The 27,310-nt window shown below is 39.2% G+C and overlaps 1 pseudogene; it reads left to right on the plus strand.

The window, feature by feature from the left end:
• Positions 1-27,310, plus strand: part of LOC144368937 (ATP-binding cassette sub-family A member 13-like) — a 405,121-nt pseudogene that overhangs the window by 108,935 nt on the left and 268,876 nt on the right.

Genomic DNA, 27,310 nt, shown 5'->3' on the forward strand with positions numbered 1-27,310 from the left:
CTGAACCTCTCTGGGCTGTGGGCCTCATACTTGTGTAATGAGGAAATAATAGTAGCTATGAGGTCTAAGTGAGATGGGATATGTAAGGCACTTGGAAATAAGGTGTGACACAGAGGAAATACTGCAGTGTGATTCCAGGTCCTCCAAGAAGCAGATGCCAAGGTGAGATTCTATGCAAGAATTTTATTATGATAAATGGCTCTTTAAAAAAGAGGGAGCTGGAAAAGTTTTTTGGCAAGGTCATCTCCAACAGGGATGCAAATCAAACCTGGAGAGAAGGTGGGAGGTATTCTGGTCAGCCCTGCAATTGAATGAACAGTGGGCAAGGCTGTGAAGGAGCTGTGGAGATAAGGCTGGTTATCAACAGAGGAGTCCTGGGTCCCAAGTCCCAGTGGCTCCTAGGAGTGGGTTTACCATGATGGTCATTGTCCAGGAGCAGTCTGTGGAGGTGCAGAGTCTGGGCAAACTGGTGCATGCAGAATGCAACAGTGGGAACTTGGTTCCTTCTGTTCCTTGAAGTTGGAGGTCTGCAATGCTCATTTTTTAAAGTGGCCTCAGGCATATTCCTTAGCTATTATTGTATGGTTATTCTTCTTTAATTTGTTTGCTCATGGATTAAGTTGTAAATAAATAGATCAGCAAACTTTTTTTCTGCAATGGTCCAGGTAGTAAATAGTTTAGATTTTGATAAGGACTCTGCTGCCACTACAAATAGTGACTTACAATATTATGTGAAGTGCTAAGCTGACAGAATGCAAAGTACATTCAAAATTACAAAAAGATGTACCTAACCCTGCCTCAAACACTGGGCAGCTCCTTTGGAAGTCTGTAGTTCAGCTGAGTGCCGTTTACTCCATAGCCATGTCAGAAATTAAAGTCACATATCCAATCACCTGAAGAACTTTTTAATCTTACAACGAATCTCCTAAGTTTTATCCTATTTTTTAGCATTGGCATCGTGTTCAGGGAGAGCTACCAGTGTCTGTAGTGAAGTCCAAACTTGGTTCTGCCACTAGATGGAGGTGTTGGTGTCTTTAGGAGATGCCCATAATTCAGTCCTGTTTTCCCCATCAGTAAAAGGCAACAGTAATTTCCGCATGGAGTGTCCCTGAGATTAAATGACATAATGTATAACAAAGTACCCTGTATGTTATCTGGCAAATAACTAATATCCAAAGAAAGAAGATAGGATTGTTTAAAAAAAAGTACAAGCACTCAGATTTCATAATAAAGTCTTGTCATCCTCAGATGTAATTAGGTAGAACCATCCTGTGAAGCGAAGCAAGTATGAGGAATGCAGAAAGTTCATGCTATTTGAGAATTCCAACATGAAATTCTCAAGTATGAGCTTATGTGGGGCAACAAAGCGTGCATAACATATAAATATTCTCCAGAGAACTAGTAAATTCCAACATTAATCTCACTTTTTCATTCTGGTATTCAGCCTCAGTGTATCAGTATTTTTTTTTTTTTGTCAGATGTTGGATGTAGAAGTACAATGAAAGTAAACGCATGCTAATTTCAAAATCAAGATGCAAAATTTCATTAACGTGATGACAATCATTTTGGAGAAATCTCCATAGTAAAACCTTTGACAAATGGGAGAGTGTTAGAGCCACTGATAATGGGAGGACAGTGGTACAGATGATGCAATGAAAGGTTCTTCCAAAGATGAAGATTTGCACATTATAGGCTTAAAAGAAGGCTGAGGAAAAGTCAGAGTCCCTTCTTCAGGGTTTTGGATGATCACTTCTTTACAACCAGCCTGTGGAAAGGTCATGTGAAGGAAGAGATCATATATAAAATAAAGGAGCTCCATATAGCTCCATTAGAAAAGTTTGCCCCAAAAGTCACTGATTAATTTATTTCTCATTTTCAGTATTAGCATATCATTACAATAATACCCTAAAATTTCATAATCATTACTTTGATTTTTCAAGGTAAAGACTTAATTAAATGTTAGCTCCTTGTTTATTGTGATGTTTTAGAACTTCTCTTAAGTGGATTTGGTTTGCCTTTTTCCAATAAGATGAAACGTTGAATAAGTCTAGTAAGTTATTCAATAAGGAGATATGATACAATTATTTTTTTAAAGCTCTACCATTTTCCTTTAGGAAGCGCTGAAAAACAAATTTATAAGAAACTTTGTAGAAAGCCAATTGCACATTGATGTGGACAAACTCACTGAAAACCTCCAGACATATGGTGAGTGAGCTGATGCACAGGTCAGGGTTCATCCGTTCAGTGGTTCTGCCCTGTAGGTCTTCCCCTTTGGTCATGGAGTTTCTGGGTGATATTTCCAGGTTACTTGTCCTTTTGGTTTCTATGTTCTTATCTGTAACCTGAAACGCTTGAACTAAATACACTCCAAAGTTTGTGCATACCTGTAGTTTTCTGATTTGATAATTCAGGGTTTGACTTGTAAAGAACTTAGTTAAAAAGAAAGGCTTCTGATTGGAATTCAAAAACTCTGAGTTACAAAGCGAGTGTATGAAAAAGTTAATATTGAGTTAATAGTATATTGAAAGCAGTTGCATTGACTTGAAAATGTGGAAATCAGATTTAAAAAAAATCTACCGATTAGCAAACATTTATTATACTTTTACTACAGTCCATGAATACATGTAGGTGTTTCACAAATAGAAGATACAAAGACATGGATCCCTAGTCCATGCAGGGATCTCTAGAGGAGTATGAACTATTTTGGTCACACTGCAGAAGATGGGATGCCCATGCTTAGAAGCAGTGAGACAGAATCAAGACTCTGTCAGGGATATGACAAGGGGCATGTCAAGGGCATGCTAAGGTCAGTAGCCTAACCCCACTGGGGGACCTGGAGACAAGAAAAAGATACATGTCAGTTTTCTGGTTCTGGTACACTGGCATTCTGCTTTGTGCAAGGGACAAGGCTCAGATATGCTTGAAGCAAATGGCTTAGAAGAAGGCAAGGTTTTCTATTAGGCATAGTACTTCCCTTCTATGAAAAAGTATTTGGTAAATGTACCACTTAATTAACGTTAATAATACAGGTTGAGTCGCTGGGGATGTGGCTCAAGCAGTAGCGCGCTCGCCTCGTATGCGTGCAGCCCGGGTTGGATCCTCAGCACCACATACAAACAAAGATGTTGTGTCTGCCAAAAACTAAAAAATAAATATTAAAAAAATTCTCTCTCTCTCTCTCTCTCTCTCTCTCTCTCTCTCTCTCTCTCTCTCTCTCTCTCTCTCTCTCTAAAAAAGAAAAAATACAGGTTGAGTATCCCTTGCCTGAAATACTTGGAACTATTTGAGATTTGGGATGTTTTTAGATTTTTTTGGAGTATTGGAATATGCATCATGTATTAGCTTGGGGATAGGACCCAAGTCTAAACACAAAATTCCTTATGTATATCTTATATACAGTTAAAAGGTACATGATAATTTTAATGATGCTTGTAAAACTACAGTTTTACAGTATGGAATTTTCCACCTATGGCTTCATTTCAGCACTCTGAAAGTTTAAGATTTTGAAGTATTTCAGATAGTTTTAGGTTTTATGATTTTAGGATGCTTAATCTGTATTGAAAAATAAATATCACTGCCTAAATAATATTTTCAATTAAAACATTTTTGTAAAACATGTCTTAATTGAAAAGCTTATTATAACAAGGCTCCCATCTTGTGTTGTTGCAACCAAGGATTGACAGAAGTCCAAGAGACTTTTGGTCCAGAACACCCATGGTCTCATCCCTTTGCATATGCAGTGGTGTGGATGTTGATTTGGTTGTCTTACAGTGTGCAATGTACTTGGATACCATTTGTTCAAAATGCTGCTGCTGAGAACCAACTGTTGAAACAGATATTTTGCTAAAGGACCCAACCACAAAAATTGTAGAGGAGGAAGAGTTTATTTGGATGCTTATGGTTTCAGAGGTCTCAATCCATAGACAGCCGCTCCATTACTTTTGGGGCTTGAGGTGAGGCAGAAAATCATGATGGCAGAGTGTGGCAGAGGGAAACAGCTCACATGGTAATCTGAAAGCAGAGAAATAGAAAAACTCCACTCTTCAGATACAAATATATACTCCAAAGCCACATTCCCAAGTCCTACCTCCTCCAGCCTCACCCCACCTGCTTCCAGTTACCACTCAGTGAGCCCCATCAGGATTAATTCACTGATTGAGTTAAAACTCTTAGGACCCAATCATTTCTCTTCAGAACCTTCCTGCAGTGCCTAACACATGAGCTTTTGGGGGATACCTCATATCCAAACCATAACAACAACATTGCTTTTGAATAGTTTTTTTTCTATATATAAACTTATGTTATAAAATTAAGGGGAACTCAGAAATTCAGACATTTCTCTACAAGTGTGTGGGATCCCAAAATGTGGGATTCACATGGAAGTTTCAGATTATGAAGGGAATTCCTTCCCCTGTCCCAAATTTGGAGACTGAAGATCCTCTTATCAGCTAGGAGGGAACACGTTATTTTCCAAGTGTCTCTGCACAGCCCTTCATGAACAAGCACAGTGTGAAGACAGGTACCTTGCAAGGCTCTGGTTGTGGAGGATTGATCACAGAGGAGAAGCAAATCTCTATTCAGTTTTTTATTTTTGTGATGCTGAGGACCTTATGCATGCTAGGCAAGTGCTCTAACTCTGAGCTGGACCCTGCACATCCCATTTATATCTCCTTAGCTAAAGAATTCACTCACCTTTCTGCATACATCCTTTTAAAATTTAGACCTTCATCATACATATATTTATTCATCCTGTAACCAGTATCTGGAGACTGCCCTAAAATGACTATTTGAAATTATATTGATGCAATCCCTGGGAATGTTTTCCTACCCACTGTGTCGATTTTATACATTATATAATTTTATTTTATTTTTTTGCTTATCATACAAGCAATATATATCTGTCATAGAACCATTACAAGATACAAATAAACCAGAAGAAAAAGCCACCCTTCATTTCATCAAAGATAGCTATTGTAAAAGCCTTGGAGTTCTTTTTCAGACAGATTTATATGTACTTACATGAGTGCAGGTATGTGCATTTTGACAAAAAATGATCATATTATCCTTATCATTTTTAAAATGGTTTGTAAAAAACTGTATTGAAAAGGTTCTTCATATTCAAAACTATTGACTTTGTTACTAAGAGTGTTCTGAGCCCCTTCCCTTCCATTTTTACTCCCAAGTATGAATTGCTTTAAACTTATTTAGTGATTTCTTCTGGATTGGTTATTATAGCCTTAAATGATATGCCTATAGTAGTCTTTCTTGATTTATTCATTGTAGGAATTATCAATTGATTTCCTGTTCTGAAGGATGCAGATTGAGTTCTGCATCACACCATTTCCCCGCCTGGTTGCTCCCACTCTGGTTATATGACCATTCTAGTTGTAATAAAACATAATGACTAGATAAATATTGTCCTACGAAGAACTAGGCTATGCATGATAATGAAATTTCCTTTTTTACCATGTTCTCCCTTTCCTGAAGATTCTCGTTTTCTTGCTTTTACATGCAACATTTGCTCTTCCTTACCCTGCCCCCACTGTGTCAATCTCTTCTTTATGTTTAGTCCTTCTGTCTATGCAGACAGCTGGCAGAGCCCCTTCCTCCCTCACACCCTTGAAAAGGCAATTGATCCTTCTGACTATCACTGGGCTGCCCTTTCCTGGGAATTCTTTGCTGTCTGGGCATGGGCTACCAAAATTCCTGGGTTCCACATCTTCATTTTAATTTTATTTCCATGTTGTGTTAGCTCACATTCAAAAATGTCATCTGAAAGATGGGTGCACAAAGGAAAAAAAAATCTGAGTAATTTTACCTAGCAGTCTCATCAAATCTGAAGATTTGGTGGAAATATTTTATTCTTGATTTTTTTAATAACAATGATTTGTATACTCTCTCTTCTATCTCCCTTTCCCTACCCCTTTTTTTATCAGTCTTGTTAGAAAATATCAATATTTATTAATATTTTCACAAAAATATTTGATTTATTGCATTATTTCTTTATGTTTATTTTCTATTTCATTAATTTTGAGTCTTTTCTGATCATAAAATGATGATTGGCCTCATCATTTTATGTTCTTTGGTGGTTATTTTGTTGTTGTTGTCATTTACCAAGGATTGAATCCAGAGATGTTCAACCACTTAGCCACATCCCCAGCTCTTTTTATTTTTTGAGACAGGGTCTTGATAAGTTGCTTAAGGCTTTGCTAAGTTGCTGAGACTGGCTTTGACCTTGCCATCCTTCTGCATCAGCCTTCTAAGCCACTGGGATTAGAGGTGTGTGCCACTGTATCTGGTTTTTCTTTCCTTTTTCCAAATAACTCCTTGAGTTGGATACTTATATCATCAATTTCCATCCTTTTAATTTTTTCTATATTAATACATATCATGTTATATATGTGTGTGTGTGTGTGTGTGTGTGTGTGTGTGTATAAGCATTTCCCTTTGAACATTGCCTTAAATACATCTCACAAGTTTTGATATGTTCCACTTACGTTATCAATTAAAACTATTTTTTCATATCTAGTATAATTTTTTTGTGTTGGGTAATTTAAAAGACTATAGTTTCTATATATTTGGATTTTCTATTATCTTTATATCTCTGTTTCACAGTGGTCAGGGAATGTCCTCTGTCAAAATGATGACATTTGTTTCAAATCTCTTGAGACTCGCTTACTGTCTATACACATGTTTAACGTTGGTTTCTGCATACAGTGGTTCTGCTACTGTTGAGTACAATCCTGTGTATCCTGTGCTTGTTCTATCAGTTATTAATTTACCATTATGATTGTAGATCTGTTTCTCCTGTAAGTTCTGTTAATTTTGGTCTTATATATTTTGATACTGTATTTTATTTTCCTCTGAGAACATATATGAGATATTTATATTTCCCCATTAGTATTTCAATTCTTCCTTTCTTCCCTTAATTTCTTTCTCTCTTCTTCTCTCTTCCTTTTCCCTCTCCCTCCTTGTTTCCTCTCCCCACTCTTTTTTTCCCCATTTATTCCTTTTCTTTTTCAGAAGTTTTAGTATGACTTGCTTTGATTTTTTTTTTTTAGGAGAAAAACTGCACGGTTTTGTAGCACTTCTTGAATCAGTGGCTTGATAGCTTACATTTTGGAAAAGTCGTGGCCATTATGTGATAGAATATTTCTTCTGACCATTTCTCTCTGTCCTTTTCTGCAACTCTAATTAAACATGACTAAAATTTTTCATACTATCCCTATTGTTCTTATATTCTTTTCAATGTTTTCCAACTTTTTATTTTCTCTGTCTGCTTCAGTTTGTGAATTTTCTTGCCAGTTTTGTAGTCTATTAATTCTCTCTTTAGTTGAGTCTAATCTGATATTAGACATTCCCATAGAACTTTTTTATTTCATTATTGTATTTTCCATTCATATTTACAATTTTTCTTTTTTTAAATAGTTTTTAGTTCTCTACTAAAGGTTCCTCTAGTTCAACCTAATTTTTAGAAATATAATCATATTTAGAAGTCTATGTTGTGAACTATAATAATTCATTCTTTTTGTGAATTGTTTTTAAAGTCTATTTTTCCTCTTGTTTTTTTGATAATTTAGGTTTATCTTCAGGAACATTAGATATTTTTTCATTAGATTTTTTTCTTTAAATACCAGCCATTATCTATAAAAAAAATTATCTATCTAGGTCTCCAGATAGTGTTAACTTTCTTCAGATAATGTCATTTTGCACTTTCTGGCAGAGAGCTATGGTAGGCCCACTCTCTCTTCTTTAAACAGAACTGATTTATAGTTTGCTTTTGTCCCTGAGTAGCTTCCTTAAGATACTACAACAAAAGTTTGTATTTACCAGGGTCCACATGCTGTGTTGTCCCTGGAGTTAAAGCTGTATTGGGATTGCTGGAGATGGATCCTCCCAGTCCTTGGTGGTATCAAATAGCAGACATTTTCCTTTTCTCACCAAAGATCTTGGACCTTCAAGTCTTTGGTACCTTGGTAGCTTTTTAAAGACTTTATAAAGATTTTGAAAATGTCTTTTGTATTTTCTAGTTTTTCTTGGTAGAAAAATTTGTCAGGGATAAGTTGTTCTCTGTTACACTAAGCAGAAAGTTCTTCAATAATATTAAGTTCTTTTAATGTAAAGACTATCAACCTTTAATTAGGGGAAGTTTTCTTGTCATTATTTCTGTGATATTTTTACCTCCACTTAAAAGATAAAGTCATTTTTATCTTTAGGGTTATTGTTGTTGTTACCAATTTTTTTTGTTGTTGTTGTTGACTTATTTTGAGTTCTTTCTTTGAAGAATTTTCTTACTCATTGATGTTAAAATCTGACTGGACTTTTTTTGTAAGTGGAAATTATTGTGACTCGGTCTAGATCAATGATTCTCAGCTGGCATTCTCCAAGGTCAACTGGCAATGTATGGAGGTTGTTTGGGTTGTCACAGCTGGTGAGATGTTACTGGTATCTGATAGGAAGAGGCTTGGGTACTACCAAATGTTCTACAATGTGTAGGACAACTTATCACAATGCATTGTAGGCTCAAGGTGTCTGCCATGCATGGATTAAGAATCATCCCCTTAGAGCAATAGGTTGGAGTCACTTGTTGAAAATGATTAGGTTCTTAAATTCTCCAGTCTGCTTTTGCTAATTCCTGCTATGCCAAGGATCCTTAGTTATAATCATTGGATGGAAAAACGATGGCCATCTTTTATTGTTATCTGGAATTTGAAACCAAATTATAGCAGAATTTTATACTATGTTAACCTATGTGTGAACTATAGGATTCTTGTCTTGTTCTGTAGGACTGAGTGGGCCTGTGCATCTTTCTCATGACTCCTCTTGTTCCAAAGGCCCTGTGTGTTCTACCTTGTCCCATATCTTAGTACATACCATAGGAGATGGAGTGATCCAAGAAGACAAGGCCTCAGTTACAGGCTCCTGGGGGTTCATCCCCAGAATCCTGTCCTCTGCATTCCACCCTTTTCCCTCAGCAGTGTCCTTTAATCCTGCAGGTTGGAGAGAACACAGGAAGTCTCCACAGTGATAGCACATGCAATTAATACCTGACTGCATTTTAACAATCAATACATGGTACAGGAACTGTTACTCAACAAGGATATTGCTGCTTTCTTCTCAGAGGAAGGAGATCAGCATAGTATTCCAAGACCCAGTGAGATTCATGATCAGCTTTTGCTTTCATTCCTAATTATATATATGTGAGTGTGTGTGTGTGTGTGTGTGTGTGTGAACCTTTATTCTTGATTTCTATAAACAATTGCTTCTAAGACACTCTACAGATACCAAATTCACAGTTGCTCAGTCGCTTATATATAATGGTGTAGTATTTTAACCTATGCCCATCTCCCTTTGGATTACTTATAATAACAAATAAAATGTAAATGCTATGAAAATCCTCGTACTATATTGTCTAAGGAATAATTATAAGATAAATATCTGTACATGTTCCGTGAAGACACAGTTTTTTTTGACTACTTTGAATCTGAAGTCAGCTGAATCCATGGAGGCAGAACCAAAGACATGGAACTATGGGCACAGAGGACTGAAAACACACACACACACACACACACACATACACATGATTCAGCTTCTTAAGGCCTTGTTTAAAAAGCAGTTAGCTTGGGGGCTGGAACATGGCTGCCAGCGAAGAGGCAGCACATACAATGCCTCCGTGGTAAGGGGATCAGAGAGACTCATTAATACACCCACATGCGTCCTGCTGGGAAACTTCAAGCAAATTTCCTCTGAAAGGAGACCTTCCTGGAACTAGTAAGTTTAATAGGAGGTGTTAGATTGTCACAAACTACTGAATCTCGGCAACCCAGAGCAGGGGCACAGTCCCGCCGGGGGCCGCCAAATGGCCGCTGCCTACACATTGCAGTGAGCATAGGAGCGGACACTAACCGCCTGGACCCTTGCGAGCGGGCTCTGTGAACCCAAGCCGAACGCCGCCCACGAGCGGCAGCGAGTTTAGGAGCAGGCGCGACCTGCCCGGGTCCCGCGAGCTGGCTCTCTGAATCGCAGCTGGCGCAGGCCACACGCTGCACTGTTTTGGGGAACCATTGCTGCCTGCCTGGATCCCCGCAGGCAGGCCCTGTGAACCCAAGCCGACCGCCGCCCACAAGCGGCAGTGAGTTTAGGATCAGGAGCGACCTGCCCAGGTCCCGCGAGCTGGCTCTGTGAATCGCAGCTGGCGCAGGCCACACGCTGCACTGTTTTTGGGAACCATTGCTGCCTGCCTGGATCCCCGCAGGCGGGCCCCGTGAACCCAAGCCGACCGCCGCCCACAAGCGGCAGCGAGTTTAGGATCAGGAGCAACCTACCCAGGTCCCGCGAGCTGGCTCTCTGAATCGCAGCTGGTGCAGGCCACACACTGCACTGTTTTTGGGAACCATTGCTGCCTGCCTGGATCCCCGCAGGCGGGCCCCGTGAACCCAAGCCGACTGCCGCCCACAAGCGGCAGTGAGTTTAGGATCAGGAGCGACCTGCCCAGGTCCCGCGAGCTGGCTCTCTGAATCGCAGCTGGCGCAGGCCACACGCTGCACTGTTTTTGGGAACCATTGCTGCCTGCCTGGATCCCCGCGGGCGGGCCCTGTGAACCCAAGCCGACCGCCGCCCACAAGCGGCAGCGAGTTTAGGATCAGGAGCGACCTGCCTGGGTCCTGTGAGGTGGCTCTCTGAATCGCAGCTGGCGCAGGCCACACGCTGCATTGTTCTTGGGAACCATTGCTGCCTGCCTGGACCCCCGCGGGTGGGCCCTGTGAACCCCAAGCCGACCGCCGCCCACACGCTGCAGCGAGTTTAGGAGCAGGAGCGGCCTGCCTGGGTCCCCGCAGCCCGGCTTTGTGAACCGCCCACACGTAACATCGAACTTGGGAGCAGTTTCTGGCTGTCTGCCTGTCCCCCCTCCCTCCCCCAGGCTGGCTTGGTGAACCTCAACCAGCCGCTGCTCACATGGTGCAGTGAACTTGGGAGCTGGCGCTGCCTGCTTGGCTGCTTGGGCTCCCCGCAGACCAGCTCTGTGAACCGCCGATGGCTACCGCCAAGCGGCCGCTGCCTACACCCTTGCAGTGAGTGGGGGAGCAGACACTGCCTGCCCGGCCCCGAGGGCCCGACTCTGTGAACCTCCTCTGGCGGTTTGGAGCTGCAGACGACCACCCTCCACCTGCCAACCCAGTGCTGCAAACGACCCCTGACCAGCTCTGCAAAAGGCCCCGCCCACACAGCGAACAGCAGGAAGGGAGACCCGCCCAATCCTGGAGGAAGTACCAGTGCACAGTGATTGACTCCCGCCTACTGAGAGGAGAAACTTGGCCCGGTGGGCATAGCTCCACCCACTGGAAGAGCAGTTAATCGAACTCTAGGACTGCATTTATAAAATTTTTTTTTTTACTGTCTTTTTAAATGTTCTTTAATCCATCTTATTTTATTTTATTCTATTTTTTAAATCTCATTTTCCATTTCTACTATTATTATTTCTCTTTAAATCCCTTTTAATCTTCTATTCTTTTCTATCCTTCTTTTCTCCTGTCTTTACATCTCTTTTTAATTTTCTTATTCCCCCTTCCTTGAATTCTACCTGCTTACTCTTATTCTCTTTAGTGACTTCTACCCATCCCTTCTAATACCTTTCCTCCCAAGCTTCAAATATATTTATAGGAGTAAACAGTAACTCAGCAGTCAAACAGAACAGGAAACAATATGAACAGCATGAAAAAGCAAGGAAGAAAAGGAGTGCAAACAATGCAGGGCAGCCTAAATATTCAGGAGGATATAGAACCACCAGAAAAATGGTCATATAAAGAACTCATGGAACACCTGAGACAGATGGAACGGAACCTTAAAGAGGATACAAGACAGCAAATTCAAGCAGCGAAAGAACACATTGAGAATGTATTACACAAACAGATAAAGGAAGAAGTTAAGCATCTTTATCAGGAGATAGAGACTATAAAAAAGAATCAAACCATAATCTTAGAAATGAAGGAAACTATAAACCAAATTAAAAACTCAAATGAGAGTATCATTAATAGAGTGGAGCAAGTAGAAGCTAGAACATCAGATAATGAAGACAAAATATATCATCTGGAAAAGAGGCTAGCCATCTCAGATAGGCTGGTTAAAAATCATGAGAGAAGCATACAAGAGATATGTGATAATATAAAAAAACCAAATTTAAGAGTCATTGGGATAGAGGAAGGGATAGAGATTCAAACAAGGGGAATGAGTAATCTACTAGATGAAATAATCACAGAAAACTTTCCAGAATTAAAAAAGGAAACAGATATTCAAATTGTAGATGCATACAGGACACCGAACATACAAAATCACAGTAGACCAACGCCAAGACACATTGTTATGAAGATATCCAATATACAGAACAAAGAGAAAATATTAAAAGCTACAAGAGAAAAGAGAAAGATTACATTCAGGGGTAAACCAATAAGGTTAACAACGGACTTCTCAACTCAGATGCTGAAAGCGAGAAGATCCTGGAATAACGTATTTCAAACACTGAAAGACAATGGATGCCAACCAAGAATTCTGTACCCAGCAAAATTAAGCTTCAGATACGACAATGAAATAAAAATCTTTCACGATAAACAAAAACTAAAAGAATTTGCAGCCAGAAAACCAGCGTTGCTAAGCATCTTGAGCAAAACACTTCACGAGGAAGAAACGGAAAACAATAACCAAAGCCAACAGTGGGAAGTACCTCAGTAAAGACAGACGGAGGGGGGAAAACTAATCATGGTGAAACAAACGCAATTAAAAAAAAAAAAAAAACGAGATAAATAATCAAATATGGCTGGAAGTACAAACCATATATCAATAGTAACTCTAAACATTAATGGTTTAAACACTCCAATAAAGCGACATAGGCTGGTAACATGGATCAAAAAAACAAATCCAACAATATGCTGTCTCCAGGAGACTCACCTGACTGGAAAAGACATACACAGGCTAAAGGTGAAAGGTTGGGAAAAAATATACCACGCACACGCTCCTCGCAAGCAAGCAGGGGTGGCCATCCTCATATCGAATAAAATCGACTTCAAGACTAAGTTAATCCAAAGGGATAAGGAAGGACATTATATACTGTTAAAAGGAACCATTAAACAACAAGACATAACAATTATCAATATTTATGCACCAAATAATGGCGCTTCGAAGTTTATAAAACAAATTCTCCTCAAGTTCAAGAATCAAATAGACCACAACACAATAATTATGGGTGACTTCAACACACCTCTCTCACCATTGGACAGATCCTCCAAGCAAAAGTTGAATAAAGAAACTATAGACCTCAATACCACAATCAATAACCTAGACTTAACTGACATATATAGAATATACCAACCATCATCGAATGGATATACTTTTTTCTCAGCAGCACATGGATCCTTCTCAAAAATAGACCATATATTATGCCATAGGGCAACCCTCAATAAATATAAAGGGGTAGAGATTATACCATGCATTTTATCTGATCATAATGGATTGAAACTGGAAATTAATGATAAAAGAAGGAAGGGAAAATCCAATATCACATGGAAAATGAACAATATGTTACTGAATGATCAAAGGGTTACAGAAGACATAAAGGAGGAAATCAAAAAATTCTTAGAGATAAATGAAAATGCAGACACAACCTATCGGAATCTATGGGACACAATGAAAGCAGTTTTAAGAGGGAAATTCATCGCCTGGAGGTCATTCCTCAAAAAAAGGAAAAACCAACAAGTAAATGAGCTCACACTTCATCTCAAAGCCCTAGAAAAGGAAGAGCAAAACAATAGCAAATGCAGCAGAAAGCAAGAAATAATTAAAATCAGAGCGGAAATCAATGAAATTGAAACAAAAGAAACTATCGAAAAAATTAACAAAACTAAAAGTTGGTTCTTTGAAAAAATAAACAAGATTGACAAACCTTTAGCCATGCTAATGAAGAGAAGAAGAGAGAGAACTCAAATTACTAACATAAGGGATGAAAAAGGCAATATCACAACAGACGCCACAGAAATACAGAAGACAATTAGAAACTATTTTGAAAACCTATATTCCAATAAAATAGAAGATAGTGAAGACATCGATAAATTTCTTAGGACATATGATTTGCCCAGACTGAGTCAGGAGGACACACACGATTTGAACAGACCAATATCAATGGATGAAATTGAAGAAGTAATCAAAAGACTACCAACCAAGAAAAGCCCAGGACCGGATGGGTATACAGCGGAGTTTTACAAAACCTTTAAAGAAGAATTAATACCAATACTTTTCAAGTTATTCCAGGAAATAGAAAAAGAGGGAGTTCTTCCAAATTCATTCTATGAGGCCAACATCACATTGATTCCGAAACCAGACAAAGACACAGCAAAGAAAGAAAACTACAGACCAATATCTCTGATGAACCTAGATGCAAAAATCCTCAATAAAATTCTGGCGAATCGGATACAAAGACACATCAAAAAAATTGTGCACCATGATCAAGTAGGATTCATCCCTGGGATGCAGGGATGGTTCAATATACGGAAATCAATAAATGTAATTCACCATATCAATAGACTTAAAGATAAGAACCATATGATCATCTCGATAGACGCAGAAAAAGCATTCGACAAAGTACAGCATCCCTTTATGTTCAAAACATTAGAAAAACTAGGGATAACAGGAACTTACCTTGATATTGTAAAAGCTATTTACGCTAAGCCCCAGGCTAGCATCATTCTGAATGGAGAAAAATTGAAGGCATTCCCCTTAAAATCAGGAACAAGACAGGGATGCCCTCTATCACCACTTCTATTCAATATAGTTCTCGAAACACTGGCCAGAGCAATTAGACAAACGAAAGAAATTAAAGGCATAAAAATTGGAAAGGAAGAACTTAAATTATCACTATTTGCAGATGACATGATTCTATACCTAGAAGACCCAAAATGGTCTACAAAAAAACTACTAGAACTAATAAATGAATTCAGCAAAGTGGCAGGATATAAAATCAACACGCACAAATCAAAGGCATTTCTGTATATCAGCAACAAAACCTCTGAAATGGAAATAAGGAAAACCACTCCATTCACAATATCCTCAAAAAAAATAAAATACTTGGGAATCAACCTAACAAAAGAGGTGAAAGATTTATACAATGAAAACTACAGATCCCTAAAAAGTGAAGTAGAAGAAGATCTTAGAAGATGGAAAGATATACCCTGTTCATGGATAGGCAGAACTAACATCATAAAAATGGCGGTATTACCAAAAGTCCTCTATAGGTTTAATGCAATGCCAATCAAAATTCCAATGGCATTGCTTGTAGAAATAGATAAAGCAATCATGAAATTCATATGGAAAAATAAAAGACCCAGAATAGCAAAAGCAATTCTAAGCAGGAAGTGTGAATCAGGTGGTATAGCAATACCAGATTTCAAACTATACTACAGAGCAATAGTAACAAAAACAGCATGGTACTGGTACCAAAACAGGCGGGTAGACCAATGGTACAGAATAGAGGATACAGAGACTAATCCACAAAGTTACAACTATCTTATATTCGATAAAGGGGCTAAAAGCATGCAATGGAGGAAGGATAGCATTTTCAACAAATGGTGTTGGGAAAACTGGAAATCCATATGCAACAAAATGAAACTGAATCCCCTCCTCTCACCATGCACAAAAATTAGCTCAAAATGGATCAAGGACCTTGATATCAAATCAGAGACTCTGCGCCTGATAGAAGAAAAAGTTGGCTACAATCTACATATTGTGGGATCAGGCTCCAAATTCCTTAACAGGACACCCATAGCACAAGAGTTAATAGCAAGAATCAACAAATGGGACTTACTTAAACTAAAAAGTTTTTTCACAGCAAGAGAAACAATAAGAGAAGTAAATCGGGAGCCTACATCATGGGAACAAATTTTTACCCCCCACACTTCAGATAGAGCCTTAATATCCAGAGTTTACAAAGAACTCAAAAAATTGGACAATAAGACAACAAATAACCCAATCAACAAATGGGCCAAGGACCTGAACAGACACTTCTCAGAGGAGGACATACAATCAATCAACAGATACATGAAAAAATGCTCACCATCTCTAGCAGTCAGAGAAATGCAAATCAAAACTACCCTAAGATACCATCTCACTCCAGTAAGATTGGCAGCCATTATGAAGTCAAATAATAACAAGTGCTGGCGAGGATGTGGGGAAAAGGGTACTCTTATACATTGCTGGTGGGACTGCAAATTGGTTCGGCCAATTTGGAAAGCAGTATGGAGATTCCTGGGAAAGCTAGGAATGGAACCACCATGTGACCCAGTTATTGCCCTTCTTGGTCTATTCCCTGAAGACCTTAAAAGAGCGTACTACAGGGATACTGCCACATCAATGTTCATAGCAGCACAATTCACAATAGCTAGACTGTGGAACCAACCCAGATGCCCTTCAATGGATGAATGGATTAAAAAAATGTGGCATTTATACACTATGGAGTATTACACAGCACTAAAAAATGACAAAATCATGGAATTTGCAGGGAAATGGATGGCATTAGAGCAGATTATGCTCAGTGAAGCTAGCCAATCCCTAAAAAACAAATACCAAATGTCTTCTTTGATATAATGAGAGCAACTAAGAATAGAGTAGGGAGGAAGAGCAGGAAGAAAAGATTGACATTAAACAGAGGCACGAGATGGGAGGGAAAGAGAGAGAAAAGTGGAATTGCATGGAAATGGAAAGAGACCCTCAGTGTTATAAAAACTACATAAAAGAGGTTGTGAGGGGAATTGGAAGGAAAATAAGGAGAGAAATGAATTACAGTAGATGGGATAGAAAGAAAAGATGGGGGGGAGGGGGATAGTAGAGGATAGGAAAGGTAGCAGAATACATCAGTCACTAGTATGGCATTATGTAAAAATGTGAATGTGTAACCTATGTGATTCTTCAATCTGTATTTGGGGTAAAAATGGGAGTTCATAACTCACTTGAAACTATTGTTCGAAGTATGATATGTCAAGAGCTTTGTAATGTTGTGAACAACCAATAAAAAAAAAAAAAAAAAAAAAAAAAAAAAAAAAAAAAGCAGTTAGCTTTGATTCCTGCCCTGGAAGATAATTAAAGCTATACTATATATACTCAGGTCAAGCCACTTTTTATTGCATTTAACATCTAGATCTACATGCAGTTAAATTTTCTAACTAAACTTACAGGGAAACATATTTCATAACAAATGGTCAGCATATAACAATGCAATATAAAGATACACTCCGTTTGAACCATCCTATAAAATTTTAAAAACTCTCCAACTCTTCCTTAAAAACTCAATTCCCCAACAATGGATAATATATTCTTTGGTCTTTTCTTTTTTAAAAAAAATATTTATTTTTTAGTTTTTTAGATGGACACAATATCTTTTATTTTTATGTAGTGCTGAGAATCGAACCCAGGGCCTCACGCATGCTAGGCAAGCACACTACCACTTGAGCCACATCCCCAGCCCTGGTCTTTTCTTTTTTAAATGTTCTGCTTAGTTTCATGCAGAGGAATCAAAAATAGGTAATTTATACATATATAACACACATACGTACATATATGCATAAAACTTTAAGTTTCACAATAATCTCATGGGGATAGTTTTGCTTTACTCATGCTATAAATAAGGAAACTAAAACTTTGAACGACTGAATAACTTTTTGATGTCAGACATGGAATAAATAGAAGAACTACTACTGGAGTGGAGCTGTGTCTTGTCAATTTTGCAGCACTCAGGTGTCTTATGTTTTGATGGCTCCCCACACTGTCATTGCACATAAGAATATCCAATTTTAGCTCTATACTCCTACTATTTAGAAGACAACAGAATCTCCAAGGGAATTTTCATCACAGCCACTGCATAACCCATAAATACCACACCTTTAAGTAGCATTTCACAGCAAAAAAAAAAAAAAATGACATCTCTAGACCCTGATATGTGGAGACTGTAGCAGGTGCCAGGAAGGGTACCAGACCTCATGGAGAGTCATGGAGAGAATATGATGAATTGTGTACAGGCATCACTTTATTTCAACATTTGGGGGAAATTAGATAAATAATTTTATACTAAATTAATGGGGAGTAGACTCATGCAATATATTTTTTCTCATATGCACCAATGTCATTTCACAAAAATTTACCTTGTAAAGACTTGTCTAGGATCTCTGTTGTCTCCTTGCATTCTCCACCCCTATCCTCTCCTTTTTCACTAGTGTCTGCAGTGGAAATTAGAGAGGTCAACACTGCATGCTGGGGTCATCAGCCAAGGGCAGTTTCAGACACATGGTACCATCTTGGAGAGGGACATAGAGGAACTACTAGTGTCAGTTTTATTCCTGCATCAGCCAAGCCAGGCCACCGTGCAGCCATCTATCTCTCCAGGACAGATGAATGGGAACACTGAACTTTCCATCTTGGGTGAGGTGGGTGGGGGTGGGTGGAAGCCTGGAAATCCACCTGCTACCCAGAACATTGCTTAAATCATGCCATGTTACCTGAGCTAATATCTGAGACTTAGAGCAAGTTAAAGGCAGTGCATTTTTTTTTCTGTGCCTCTATTAGAAATCAATTTTATATATTAATAACTGTGATACTGTGGAATTTTGATTGCATGCTCACTCTGTACCAGACACAGTGAAGACAAGATGTGTTACTTTATTTAATTTTACCTTAAGATGATAATTACAGGATTATGATCATTCCCATTTCATAAACAGGATGAGGATTAAACATCCATAGCTGCCCACTGGGGAGTGGTGAGCAAGTACTCAACTCTGTTTGATACTTAGACTAGAAGACCCAGACAGCAAGGACCTGTTTCCATATCCAGGCCCAGGGAGCTCCATAAATAGAAACTGTTGAAACCAGCACCCTTTGCCCTTCTGTTCAGTGAGCAGGGTCTGGCACCTGGCAGGGTAGGGTGTATGGAGGCCAGAATAGACCATAGCCATCCTTTTTAGCATTCTATGTCAATGCCAACCCCATGCCATTAACTCTGAGGCTCAGAACCTCTCTGAGGGCTCCCAAGATGTTCTGTGGTAGGCTCCCTCCCATTCCCCAAAGTAGAAAATACCTTCCTAGTTGTGGGGGCTTCAGGACACAGAGAGGTAGAGGACCCCTGACTTGGGATCCCTCTAGTTCCTCTCTGGTTGCATCATCCAAACAGGCAAATATTCTTTCTAGCCCTAAACTGTAGAAATTGTTGACTGTGAAACTGTTGAGAAATGAACACTCTCAGTCAATCGAATGTCTCCATGCTTGATGCTGCTGGACTGTGGCCTGAGCTACTGTTCTCTGATGGGAACACATTGTAACCTCGCTTTTTATAGTGCTTTTGGGGGGGCTGTTCCAGAAGCTGATGTCCATCAACTGCTTGAGACTAGAATATGCAGGTCCCCATAGCCAATGCAGTGGTCATGGGCAACTAATAGCTATTCCACACAGTGATTTTATTTATGTAGTTTTATAATTGGCTATGTCTTTTTTGGCATATTTTCATGTATGTTCAGTTCTTTCCAATTCTCTTCTTTATAAAATCCTGAGTGAGGAAAGAGACTCTCTCTGGATGTCATTAAGGAGAGGGTGGGTGGAGCCCCTTCTGCCGTGAACATCATACCAACTAGGTGAGCATTTTTCCAGAACAGTGGGGAGAAGGCGGCTTTCTCTCAGACATGCTTTAAGAGTGGGAGGCACACATGTCCTCTGTATAGTGGCCTATGACTTGGGGCTATGATGCATCATCTGCTAGCAGGGCCTCAGACACAGCAAACTGAGAAGCTCTGTTCCTACCCAGCCACTCATGTGTTCTCATGTGTTCTATGATCTCTCAGGATGCTTTCCCTCCCCAGGTGTGTTCTGTGTATCCATTCTATACTCTTTTTTGGGGGATGGAGTATACTAGGCATTGAACTCAAGACACTTGACCATTGAACTACATCCCCAGCCCTATTTTGTATTTTATTTAGAGACAGGGTATCACTGAGTTGCTTAGTGGCTTGCTTTTCAGAGGCTGGCTTTGAACTCGCAATCCTCCTACCTCAGACTCCCTAGCCGCTGGGGTTACAGGTGTGCGCCACTGCACCTGTCTCTTTCTATACTGTTTCTATTCTATATTCTTTCTTTAGGTTCCTTTTTTTCCAAATACTTTCTGAAACCGAGTGAAAACACACACACAAAAGCAAAAAATCCATCCTTCCCCCCAAAAAACAAAAAAATAAAAAAAACAAGACACCTCAGCATTTTTCCCTGAAAATGTTTAATGTTCAGCTTCTAGAGCCAAGATGTTGCTAATGCAAATCTCTTGGTGTATTTCATTTCCAATGTACAATCTAAGACAGAGGGTGTAGGAGGACTGTGTTTCCTCAGTGCCAATACTCATTGATATTTTTTTTCTGTAAAATTAATACCATAAAGTGACTTTCACAAAATACCTGCTGCTTCAGAGGAGTCATACTTTTTAGAGTTACTTGATCCAAGTTGGAACATCAACTTTTTTTTTTTTTTTTTTTTTTTTTTTTTTTGCTGAGTTTTCTGAAAGATTTTCACCCTACTCTTCATAGACCTTTCCATCTTTGTTTATTTTGTCTGGTTCTCACTTTCACAAATTTCCTTGGGATGTAATCTTACCCTTTGTTCATCAACTTTTTTTTTCCTTTATATTTAGATGCATTAGCATTATAGATAACTTATATAAAAAGTAGAATTTACAATTGGCAAACAAGTAGCAAATTTTGCATATGAACAAAATTTCACTCTTTTGATAAATTTTGAATGAAGGAATTCATATTCATTTTCAACTTTGTGTTTTGCAATCCCCTTTATATGAACAGTAAGGACTGATGTGAAACAGAAGTTGATGTGTGGTAATCTGTTTATTTTCCTCAGGAGGGATGCTAGACAAGATGTTTAACCATGCAGGGGCTGGACGCTTCCGTTTCTTGGGCCAAATCTTGGTGAATCTCTCTTCTTGCGTGGTATTGGATCGCTTCCAGGCTGTGGAGTCAGCTGACATCCTGGAAACTAAAGCCCATGAACTCATGAAGAAAAACAACTTCTTGGCCAGTAAGTAAGGAGCAAATATGTTCACACGGGCACTGCCTCTCCAAGGTGGTCATTTTGCATAATTTTCCTTAATGTTACCTTATGTTGGCTCTAAAAGAAAAGGGATCATTTCCAGATAAAACATAAATAAGCAGAAAAATATATACATCGAGTTAATGGAAAGCTGGGCTTCATGCCATAATAACCAATGACATTTTCAGCATCCTGAAGAGAATGCAACTTGATGTATCTGTTTTCACTATTTTTTTTTTGGACATTATTTTGTGGTCACATTTTTCCTGACTGAAGTTATGCTTTAATTTCCTCTATAGTCTTTATTTTTAACATAGTATCTTGATATCCTGGCTGGGGGAGAAAAAAGATAGTGGTCAGTTAGATTCCATTATTATATGTGTACCTATTCAAGTTAAGTATAATATATCCTTTTTTATTCTTTTTGAACAAAAAGTTATTATTATTTTTATTAATTTTGGTGCTGGGGGTTTGATCCCAGGGCTTTGTACAAGCTAAGTTCACACTGAACCACTGAGCTACATCTCCGGCCTCCAATTATGTATTTATTTTCTTGAGGTTTTATATTTTTTGCTGGAACCACCATGGTAAAGTATTATAGCTTGGGTGAAATAAGCAATAAAAATTTGTTCTGGAAGCTGGAAATCTAAGGTCAAGACAACCAGAGAATGGAAATGTTGCACTCCGTTTGTGTACAATGAATTGAAATGCATTCTGCTGTCTTGCATAACTAAGTAGGATAAATAAAAAATAATAAATTAAAATTTTTTTTCAAAAAGACATTCATTAGTTCCTTTTGAAGATAGTGAGGGACAGATCTTCTGTAAATGTCTTTCATTGGCTTGTAGATGGCTATCTTCTTCTATAGCTTTATATAATCTTCCCTCTATATTGTCTCTGTAAAGACAATGTTATATTGAACTCGGGCCCACCCTATAGGTCTCATTTTATCTTGATAATTCCTCTCAAGATGCTGTCTCCAAATGTGGTCACATTCTGGAGTCCTGGGGGTTAGGACTTCAACATAAATTTTGGGAGAACAAAATTTATCTCATAATAGGGTTTTGCATAAAATGTAAAGAACCCATGTGACATAAGACAGATTCCATATACTTGAGTTATGAATGCTGCATAACCTCAGAGGTGGATTCTGTGCCTTCAGATGCATCTGCCACTTGAAGAAAGGAAGGACTGATTACTTGAGAAGGCTCACACAATTTTTCAAATCCTCCCTCAAATAAAATACTATCTTATGTCACCATAGCATGGTTTTATTAATAAAGATAAAAAGGTATGTTGGACTGGGAATCAGGTCTTGGATCAAGTTTACCACACATTGCTTGTGGAAATGAGCCTTGATTTTGCCTTCCTGGGGCTGGAGTCTCTTCCTGTAGGTGTAGGAGGGTGTGCTGAAGCCCACAATCCACCAGTCTTTCAGTCTGAGCAGTGTGACATGTGCATGCCCCTACCTAAGTTGTGATGATGCTTTATTTTTCCTTTTCTGCCACTAGGTGTCATATTCAACAGTTCCTTAGTCCGCAGGAGAATCAGATCAACATCTCTCAAATTGCCACCCCATGTCACATATACAATTCGGACCAGCGTCTTACACAGCATGAGAACAGATATGATAAAAAACCCTTCTTGGAAGTTCCATCCTCAGAGTTTACCAGCTGATGGGTTCAAATATAACTACATCTTTGTCCCACTGCAAGACATGATTGAAAGAGCCATCATTGAAGTACAGACTGGCCAGGAAGCCCTGGAGCCGACCACTCAGACGCAGGCAGCCCCCTACCCATGCCACACCAGTGACCTGTAAGTAGCTATAGTCAAGCCAAACTTTCCTCCAGTGTCTACCTGCAGGGAGAGGAATTTTGCATTTGGAAAACAAAATAGAGAAAAAGATCCTTAAGCTTTTCTATAGTCATCTCAAAGAGTTTTCTTTTTAAAATCCACTTTTCCTATTACTTTCTTAAGGCTGTTTTTTAAATATACTTGAGCTATTTATGTAGAAATATGATGTGTAAGATAGTTAGCCCTTTGCAGCCACAGATTCAACCAACTGCAGACTGAAAATCTTTGAATAGAAAATTCCAGAAAGTTCCAAAAAGCAAAATTTTAATTAGGCATGCACTGTACTATATGCTGAATTCTTGTGAATGAAGTGACATATAGTCATCATATTTGGTAAGACAAGTAGAGATGATTTAAAGTACATGGAAGATTGTGTAAGTTTTATGCAATACTGCACTATTTTATAGTGCGGACCTGAGCATCTGTGGATTCTGGAATCTGCCAGGTATCCTAGAATCAATTCCCTGAGGATTCCAAGGGACAACTTGATGTGATCAAGTGGAATTTTAATTTGATATCAGGCACCTATAGTTTTAAATGCCCATAGAATATATTTAATGAACAATATTTATGAGAGCTGTGCATGTCTGGCTCCAGGTGCTGCTTGTCTTCATTTGGGGAAACAGAGGAAGATTTCTTTGTTGAGACAAATCTTTAAAAAATAGGCCAGTGAGGATTCCAGAGGTCAGTGGCTTAGGAATACAGGAAGTAATTATTTAAATTTAGATAGTGTGTTTTGACTGGAGCTGTCCATAGGAAGAGAGAAAACAGGAAATCTAGTCTAAAGCCTGGAACAGCTGGACCATCTAGAGGACTAGAAAGACGAATTGGCTGTCAAAAAAGCAGGTAGTAGGAAGGACAGGACAGGCAGGGTGTGTTTTCACCATGAAATGGAGGCTGTCGTCATCTAGGGCTCACTGAACTTGAGGGTAGACATAGGAATGGGGTTAGACCATGAAAGAACTGTCATGAAAAGGTGTTGAAGGGGGGAGTCATAGTGCTGCAGGCTGTGGGCTCAGCCTGGATTTCTTCCTCTCTGCATGATGAATGATGTTCTCATAAGCATCCTGCTCCCACACATGGACCTGAATAACACAGGCTTCGAGTCCTTTGCAATCCCTGGCTGGCTCTGATGATACCATGTTCTGCTGAGGTTGTCACCTCCAGGAGGTGACTTTGATGATTCCACCTTCTGAGCTTTCTCGAAGGCTCAGTAGAAAGTGAGTGGCTGAATTCAAGATTATTAAAGGGACAGGCTTGAGTGTGATGTTAGTTATGAGAACAGGGACAGACACTTGTCTTCCAGTGAGGCTCTATAGGTAACAGCTCACCTGCATCCCACCCCTGATGGGGACAGAGCCTTGGGTTGCCATGCAGAAGTTGACTCCCTGTCTAGATGGTGGTGGTCCTGTTTTTTTAAGGACAGGTGACTTGATGTCTTACTCTCTCCTTTCTGTCTAACACAACACACCATACACAATAGCTTGTCAATATAATTTTTTGATTGTATATTCTCTTTTTTGAGGGGGAGGTGCACGAGGGATTGAACTCAGAGGCACTTGACCACTGAGCCATATCCCCAACTGTATTTTGTATTTTATTTAAAGACAGGGTCTCACTGAGTTGCTTAGTGTCTTGCTTTTGCTGAGGCTGGCTTTGAACTTGTGATCCTCTTGCCTCAGCCTCCCAAATTGCTGGGATTATAGGTGCCTACTACTATGCCTGGCCTGCCTTTTTTTTTTTAATTAAAGCATTGGCCTGGGGCTGTGGCTCAGTGGTACAGAGCTTGCCTAGCATGTGTGAGGCGCTGGCTTGGAGTTTCAGCACCACATAAAAATAAATAAATAAAATAAAGGTCCATCAACAACTGAAAAAAATTTTAAAAAATTAAAGCATTATACTTATATATAGTATTTAGGCTCATCCCAACAAAATCATACATGCATGGAGTTCAATTTTAGTTCATGATCCCCCTGCTTTTCCTTCCTGTCCTTCCTCCCCTCATTTATACATTTTTGGAGAACACTTAGTGTTACAGGAAGAACCATCTCTTGGAGGTAAGATTAAAACCTGCTTGAGGGTGCTTATCCTAGTGTGGTGGAGAGAATACTGGGTTGGAAGAAAGAAACCAAGCTGTCATTTTCCCTCAGGGACTTCCTCATTCGACAAATCATTGATAAGCCTCTTAATCTCCTTCTTTGTGAAACAAAAACTTTTCTTTTTTATCAAAGCAATGATAGTTTTAAGCATTTTTAACTTTGCAAAGTATGCTCTTATAGTATTTTTCTGGGAGGTGACAACCTCAGCAGAAACCAGTATACTCCTGTTTTTGCACAGATGCTTCCTAACAACTCAAATATCTAAGAAATCTGAGAGATAGTGGCCTTTATTAGATGCTTGGATAAATCAATGCTTTATAATGCAATTTTTAAAACGGCAACTTTTAGAAAAGTGAAAAGCCCATCAGACAGTCTCCTTCCATCTCCAAAGGATTGCCACCCAGGGAAGAGGGGACATTATGCTTATGTGGATGGGAAGATGCAAATCCTCTCCAGTCTGGTCCACAGGAAGTGGCTGGGGATTGGCTTTGTCCTCCCTGACACATGGTGTGTACCCTGGGAAGAGTGACATACACTCCAGTAAAGATGTGGATGGAATCCCTGAGGTAGACTGAATAATCCTACCTACCATTCATGGTACTAGTTCTCAAGTACAGCAAGTGGGTTGGGAGGGAGGCTTTGATGAGATAGATAAAGACAAGATATGCTTTTTTCCCCTCACCCTTTGAAGACAAATTATTATATATGAGAAACTTCCATGCTTGAAAGCTGGAGTTTGTGAAATGTCTAGGTATGACTCTGATGTCATGCAATTAATTCTCTTAGTCTGCTCACTGGGATAACACAACATAACTCCTCAGAAGTATTTGTTTTACTTGTTTGAAAAAGGCAAACAAGCATTTTACTTCTCTGAACGATTTAAAGCCTTGAGGCCTTTTCTTCCTGTATGTCTGGTCTCAGAACATCTGCGTTTCTGGAGGCTTAGTGTGCCTGCCACGATTGAGATGCAATCTGAGATGGGTCTGGAACTCAGCCACCTGAGTAAAAAGTCTAAAACACATTTTGGAGCATATACCACACTTGTTGAAATATTTGACTGGATTTTCTGTTAATTATTGAACTAGATACATATTCTTTAATTTTAAAATGTATAACACTTAATGTGCTATTTGTCAGTGTCTAGCCTTAGGGTGAATCAGTGCAAGGAACAGGTGAAAATTCATGCTCTATTGTCACTTACAGTTCAGGGAAGCATTTGTAGAGTGTCTACTCTACAAATACAATAAGGAAGAAAACTGTATTGGATGTTAAGGGCAATAAATACCATCATGTTAGGGAGGAGTAGAATGGGGGGGGGCTCAGATTAATAAGGAAGCAGAGCTGGAGTTATGCTTGGGGTAGACTCTGGCTGGAGGGAAATATTTAAGTAGACTTGAAGGAGTACAGAAACACAGGGGAAAGTGTGTTCTATGGCAGAGAAACAGCAGTGTAAAGGCTCTGGGGCAGGGGTGGTCTGGTGTATGTAGATTCGTGAAAGAGTGCATGAGGGCAAGAAAGGAAAGTCAAAGAGCTGATCACAGATTGTGTGGATGCAGGTGATCTGAGTGCAATGGATCATGGAAGGGTTTTGAACATGAGTGATGTTTTCAAATCCAAAAAAAAAAAAAAAAGCTTGTTCAGGCTATTGTATGGAGATGCTGTGTAGCTGTGAGAGCACAGAAATTACATGGGAGGCTGATGTAATGACCCAGGTGAAAGCTGACTGTGGCCTGGTTCAGAGTTGTGGCAGACAAAGTTGTGCAATTCAGTGATCAATTCTGGTTGCATTCTGGAAGCAGAACCAACAGATCTGCCAAAAGATTTGATGATAGGTGTCAAGGAAGAATCCCCTATTTTGGTTCAAGTAACTGGATCATTGGAATTATCTTTAACTTTGGAAGTAAACAACTGTGGGTAGAGAAGGCTTAGAGTAAAAGAATACAGGCTCAATTATACACACTTAATTGGTTTTAGAAACATAAAGAAATGTTAAAAAGAGATTTCTTTGTTAAAAAATATTTACTTTTTAGTTGTAGTTGGACACAATATCTTTATTTATTTATTTTATGTGGTGCTGAGGATTGAGCCCAGAGCCACACACATACCACTGAGTCACAAACCCAGCCCTAAAAAAGAGATTTCTTTAGGAGGCTGGCTAGATCCAGTTGGAGGTATTGGTTTAGAGTCTTTACCATTTCAAACGTACATAAAATTCAGATTAGATGGCCTTACCATCAGAGGGGAGC

The sequence above is a fragment of the Ictidomys tridecemlineatus genome, chromosome 12 (genome assembly GCF_052094955.1).
Source record: "Ictidomys tridecemlineatus isolate mIctTri1 chromosome 12, mIctTri1.hap1, whole genome shotgun sequence".
Classification (NCBI taxonomy): domain Eukaryota; kingdom Metazoa; phylum Chordata; class Mammalia; order Rodentia; family Sciuridae; genus Ictidomys; species Ictidomys tridecemlineatus.